This window comes from Suricata suricatta, chromosome 12 (genome assembly GCF_006229205.1).
Source record: "Suricata suricatta isolate VVHF042 chromosome 12, meerkat_22Aug2017_6uvM2_HiC, whole genome shotgun sequence".
Classification (NCBI taxonomy): Eukaryota; Metazoa; Chordata; class Mammalia; order Carnivora; family Herpestidae; genus Suricata; species Suricata suricatta.
Window position 1 is genome coordinate 84,237,891 of NC_043711.1, and position 5,527 is coordinate 84,243,417.

General features: G+C 53.3%; 1 protein-coding gene across 14 annotated transcripts in view; it reads left to right on the forward strand.

Annotated features, from left to right (window-relative positions):
* The first annotated feature begins 6 nt into the window (after positions 1-6).
* Positions 7-5,527, forward strand: part of EPB41L1 (erythrocyte membrane protein band 4.1 like 1) — a 70,900-nt gene continuing 65,379 nt past the window's right edge. For all 14 annotated transcript variants that reach the window (XM_029916922.1, XM_029916926.1, XM_029916927.1 and 11 more), the window contains exon 1: positions 7-160. The gene's annotated coding sequence lies outside the window, so the exon portion shown is untranslated. The remainder of the gene's footprint in view (positions 161-5,527) is intronic.

Consider the following 5,527-nt stretch of genomic DNA (forward strand, 5'->3'; position numbering starts at 1 on the left):
CTGCAGTCGGCATCCATCAGCGGGCGGGGGTGTCGCGGAACAGGCTGCTCCGCAGAGCCCGCCGCGGCCTAGCGCGCCCGCCCCGCGGCCTGTCGACCCCGCAGGAGCCGTCAGGGCGCCCCCCGCCCAGCCTGCCCGAGATGGGGACCCCTGGGCTCAGGTAGGCACGTGGGGGGATCAGGTGGCACGGGGGACGGGGGCTGGGGACTCAATACATGTAGGCCCAACCTGCAGCCCTGGGGAGGACTGGGGGCGAGGGGGCGAGACAGAGAGGAACTGAGTTTGCACGCGTTGGCCCCCTGGCCGGGAGAAGGGGGGCGGTTCTTGCTGCTCCTCCCTACCTCCCAGGTCTGCAGCCTCCTCAAGGCCTGGAGACAGAGGTGGGCAGGCTGTGGGCTGGTGGTTACTGTTGGGATGAAGGTCTGCTGGGTGCTAGGCTCCCTGGCTGGGCCACTCTGTTATCGGAGACCATTCTTGCCGACCCTGTGGAGGCCAGGGGCTCCGGGGTCTCCGCATCCAAGTTTCAGATGCTGCAGGCCAGTCTCTTGGTTGAAGACCGGGGTGCTAGGCAGCCCCTGCCCTCTTCCTCACCCTCTGATTTTAGACCTTTCTCTACTCTGGGCTCACTTCCCAACCCATCTCCCCTCCAGGTCTCCCAAAGCTGGGCAGATGGATCGTAGTCCTGGATCTCTGTGGTTCTGGCTTGGTATTGTTCTGGCCAGAGGGTGCCCCCACCAATTATACGGAGAGGACTTGTGGGTCCCAGTTGTGTCTAGCACCTTCATGCTTAGGAATGTCCAAGGACCCAAGAAGCTGGGGTTGGGGGACAGGTATGGGGGAGGGTGAGCGACTACAGCCACCAGGGTACTTACCAGGTGCTGAGGCCACTGCTTGGCAGAGCTATGGCCCCAGGATGGTCCTCGGGGAACTTGAGGGGCTGGACAAGGACTAGGAAGGAGTTCTGAAGATACTGGTCTCCTTGTCAGCTGCTGGCTATGGTCCTTGCCCCCTCCCCCCATCTCTTAGATTGCACTGGTGGGGAAGAGGCACTACCACGTGTTCCCGCCTTCACTTCTGGATCTGCATATCATCTCCTCTGCAAAGGTGGGAGTGTAAGAGGGATGGATTTAGGACCTCTCCTGAGCTGTGCTGGTCTGGCTGCTCCAATTCTCCCCCACTTCACAGCATTAGGAGTCTTTCCAGAATCAGTAGCAGTTGGGCCAGGTTGAGAGTTGGGGAAAGGAATGGTGCCCCCAGAAGCTCCTGGAAGACAGTGCTGCCTGACCTGGGCAAGGATGTGGAGAATAGAGGCGGCTGTGTGCCTGCCTGCCCACCCATTCCTCCAGATGGAGCCTGCGGCAGAGGAAGCCTGTGCCAGCCTCCTCTCCGAGCCACCGTGGCCTAGGGAGGCGCTGCCAGCTCCGTGCAGGGATGAAGCTGGCTTCTGGTGGCCAGCCTGAGGTCATCCTGCCTGGCAACCCAACGCATAGCCTTTGTGGTATGCAAAACCTGGACCCTTGAGGGGCTCCTCAGGGCAGTCCTGGAGATCAGTGCAGGGGACGTTGTTCCTATTAAAACCCTTCCCTGGGCCACCACAGCAGTTCCCTGGGCTCAGCTCTGTGAGCTTCATGGAGCTTTTATAGAACCTGCGTGAGAATGATGCTTGGCCATGTAGTCCTCACGTAATAAATACTGAAAGCTTGAATGAGGCCAACAGAGGAAGAATGACTTGTCCAAGGTCATGTAGCAGCTGAGTGGGAGAGCTAGCACCAATGTATCCAGGTCTTTTAGCTCTTGGTTTGAGGTTCTTGCAGCCCAAATGTCTGCTTCCCTTTTGCCGTGGCTGTTCCATACACAGGACTCTGGCAGTGCCTGGGCATTATGGCCTGGAGCCTGAGGCTACCCCTTAGGAGGCAGTGTCCAGCCAGTGTCCCCAAAGGTGAGGAGGAAAGATCAGGCTGCCTCACAGATGATGGGCAAGGCCTGAGGCAATGGCAGCTGGTAGCCCTTGACTTTCCTGGTTATATATGGAGACAAGAGGATGCTGCATGCCCAGGGATGTTCTGGGCCTGAGCCTCCAGAGGCAGTAGATAGGTCTCCTGACTGGACCGGCTGACGTAGGAAGCACCTCTGTGTTAGCTCCAGCACGGTCTCCTCTGTGGGCCTCTCTGGGCTTCTGTGTCCCCACTTATTAAAAGGTGATAATAATCTCTATTTGGAGTAATAACAGTGATTATACAATCAGGGTGATGGCATTTATTTTTATTTTTAAAGTTTATTTATTTATTCTGAGACAGAGAGAGAGGAAGAGAGAATCCCAAGCAGGCTAGCAGCCTTGACAGTGCAGAGCCCAATGTGAAGCTCGAACCCACGAACCGTGAGATCATGACCTGACCTGAAGTTGGAAGTGTAACTGACTGAGCCACCCAGGCACCCCAGGGTGATGTGATTTATTGAGCACCTACTGTGTGCCAGTGCTTTGCATATCTCACAGCAACCCTGTGAGGTTTTAGCCACTTTTTACAAATGAGACACTAAGGCTCAGAGAGGTGGTGTCACCTGCCCGAGGCTACACAGCTAGAAAGTGTGGGGCTGTGTGTGTGCAGAGCTCCTCCCTCTCGCCATGACATCATACCTGAGGCAGTGTCTGGGAGTACCAGGTTGGTGTCCAGGAGAACCAGACAACTGATTTGCCAGGGCCAGTCTGGGTAGAGAGGTCTGTGCTGGGTCTGGTGAGGCAAAGGTGGTTCTGTGGCCGAAGTACTCCAGAGGGGTAGAGGTAGAGGCAGAGAGGTATTAGCTAGGAGCCCCTAGAAGTGGGGCTGCTCGCTGCACCCACTGGCTGTCAGGGAAGTCTAGTTCGCCCCCACCCCCACCACATTTGATAGGACCCTAATGACCTGAAAACACAGGGTGAGAACGCAGCGGTACCAGCTGGGACCGCGACGAAGAGGCGCTATAGGGAGAAGACCTGCGTCTGGGTGGGTGAGGGAGGTGGGAGAAGGCTGGCACTACTTTCTTTGTGGGTGGGAGGCTTGTGGATAAGAATAGTAACAGCCAGCATTTATTGAGCACCTATTACATGCCGGGCATTATTTTACCTGTACAACTCAAATAATCTTCACAAAACCTTGTGAGGTAGGAATGATTCTTCTCATTTTACAGATTGAGGGAACTGAGGCTTACGGTGGGGCGGGGGGGAGACAGTTGCTGGGGGTCCCACGGCTAGCTCATAGGGGCGCCCCGATCTAAATTCAGGCAGCGTGGATCAGAGCCATGTTCCTGATGGCCATGTCAGCAGGCTGCAGTTTCTTCTCAGAGGTCATATTCAGTTTTGTTCAATTTGAAAAATATTTTCTGAGTACCTCCCGCAGGCCCATGTCGCCTCTGAGGAGACATCCCTCTCTTTAAGGGGCTCACAGTCTAGCCAGAGAGGCACAGACAGGACACAGGGAAAGTAAAGGGCAAGCTGTTCCATATGCTAAGCATGGATTCCTCTTTTGGCGATCAGGAGCTTTTGTGCTGGGCACGAAAGGTCAAATGGAATTTCAGTAGCTGTGAGGGAAGGGCACCCTCAGGTCAGGGGGGAAGGAAGTAGGGATGCCTTTGATGAAGAGTGGGCGGTCTGGTATGCATGGGGCAGTTGGCACAGGGGGCTGGGGGTACTGGGAGGTGACAAAGTCAGCTTGGGTTTGGGTCTTCAGCAAGGCCCTGGAGTCCACCAGACCTGAGCTCTTGTCACAGGTCCACTGTGTACAGCCATGTGCCCTCGGGCACATCACTGAGCTGGCCTGAGCCTCAGTTTCCTCCTCTGTAAAATATGGATAAACACACCTATAGCGTAGAGCCCATGTGTAGTTACTGTTACATAAAAGACCTAGCACAGTGCTCGCATATCCCAGGGACTCAGTAAACATTACTTCTCTCTCCTTTCAGTCGCTCTCTGCCATCAGGCTAAGGTGTTTCCACTTGACAGGAGCCTGGAGGCTCCTTTGGTCTGCATGGGGCATGTGTGCACTGAGGCATGACAGAACTGTTCGGGAAGGTCCCTTTGGCAACTGTAAGAACCACAAAGAGAGGGTAGACTGCAGCCTTGCCCGAGGAGCATCAGCCCTGTGGACTTGGAGGGTTGGGGAGGGAGGATGTCTACCATGTGGTGGGTGGCTTAGCTGGTTGGGGTGGGGAAGGCCACAGCGGCCATTAATTCGGTTTGAGGCCTTGTGAGTTAGGATGAAGGACTGTCTCCCTTCAGTCATTCTGAAGGTTGCATGGCGTCTTTTTGTACATCTGGTTTTTTTTTCTTTTGAATAATTTCCTTTGCATGAATCCCCATCAGAGCTTCCTGTATAATAGCAGCAAATTGGGACTAAGTGCCCGACAATAGGAAGATGATTGAGAACGTTTTGGAACATCCAGTGGATAAAATAATATACAGCCACGAACAGCCACAGAAATACTTACTCTTGCAGCATATGGAGCTGTGTACTTGTGAAGCCCCTTTGCATCCTTTATTCATTTCATGTTCCTGTGACAGGGGTGGGACCAGGGTGAGATCCCCCCAGGGCATGAAGAGATACAGGTTGGGTTCTAATCCCCTTGGGGGCAGGGCGCATGCTGATTCATCGTTCTCTCCTCTGCTTGTAGCTCAGTGGTTTGCAAATGGCTGGTCTGGTTGAAAGAATTGATTGAAGGAACAAAGCAGAGGGGAGTTGACTTGTCCAAGGTCACCCAAGCTATAAGACCCAGGACCTGGTCTCCTCGTCCTTACCTGCCACATTCTTACCACTGAGTAGCTGTGCAGAGGAGTAGGGTGGACGGGTTCCCAGCCAAGAACTTGGGATGCACACAGACCAGGGCTTAAGTCCACTCTCCATCCCTAGGAGCTGCCAGGCTTTGGCAAATTGATCTTTTAAGCTTCACTTTCCCCATCCGTAATGTAGACAGTCCAAGTACCTGCTTTTAGGGTAGGTGTCAAGATTCAGTGATGTAAGGCATGTAAAACTCTTAGCTTGGTAACTGGCACATAGTAAAGCACCCATGAACACGAACTGTGATGATAATGATATAATAATGTGGAAATATATCTGATACAATTAACATTCAATGGAAAAAAACCCATAAAATTATAAGCACTCAGACTAAAGTGGTGTAAACTTAGATACGACCATGGATTACAGAATGGAAGAGAATAGGCAGAAAAGGAGCTATGACAGGTATGATAGGAGGTCAGTGAGACTGAGCAGAACACATCTTAAAAAAAAAAACAAACTTTATTTCTGAGGCGCCTGGGTGGCTCTAGTGGGTCAAGCGTCCAACTTCAGCTCAGGTCATGATCTCGCTGTCTGTGAGTTCGAGCCCTTCATCCGGCTCTGGGCTGACAGCTCAGAGCCTGGAGCCTGCTTCAGATTCTGTGTCTCCCTCTCTCTCTGCCCCTCCCCAACTCACGCGCTGTGTCTCTCACTCTCACAAATGAATAAATGTAAAAAAAAAAAGCTTTTATGGAAACCAATTTGACAATAAACTATTT